The sequence below is a fragment of the Colobus angolensis genome, unplaced genomic scaffold (assembly GCF_000951035.1).
Source record: "Colobus angolensis palliatus isolate OR3802 unplaced genomic scaffold, Cang.pa_1.0 Scaffold504, whole genome shotgun sequence".
Taxonomy (NCBI): Eukaryota; Metazoa; Chordata; class Mammalia; order Primates; family Cercopithecidae; genus Colobus; species Colobus angolensis.
The window spans coordinates 641899-642576 of NW_012118533.1; positions in this window are offsets into that span (position 1 = coordinate 641899).

The window sequence follows — 678 nt, forward strand, 5'->3', positions numbered from 1 at the left end:
TGCTTGAACCCAGGAGGTGGAGGTTGTAGTGAGCCAAGATTGCGCCACTGCACTCCAGCCTGGGTGACAGAGAGAGACTCTGTCTCAAAAAACAAAACGAAAAAAACAAACAAGAAAAAAACAAAACTACAGCACAGTATCACAGCCAGGATACTGACATAGACTCCATCCTTGATTTTATCTATGATTTCCAGAGACTATTGTTTCAACAATGAAAAAATAGAAATATCTCACAGTATAGATTAAATTATGGTCTGCTGTATGATGGCAAGGAATACTAATAATATCGACTTTTTTTTTTTTTTTTTTTTTGACGGAGCTCTGTCTCCCAGGCTGGAGTGCAGTGGCCTGATCTCGACTCACTGAAACCTCTGCCTCCCAGGTTCAAGTGATCCTCCTGCCTCAGCCTCCAGAGTAGCTGGTATTACAGGCGTCCGCCATCACGCCCGGCTAATTTTTGTATTTTTAGTAGAGACAGGGTTTCACCATGTTGGCCAGACTGGTCTCGAACTCCTGACCTCAAGTGGTCCGCCCTCCTTGGCCTCTCAAAGTGCTGGGATTACAGGCAGGAGCCAATACACCTGGCCTGACCCTACAAACATTAAGTCAGTCTCTGAGGAAATGAAATGCAGATAGAAAAGAGGATTGTGTAGTGTGGAATTTATTATTTCTAAAGTT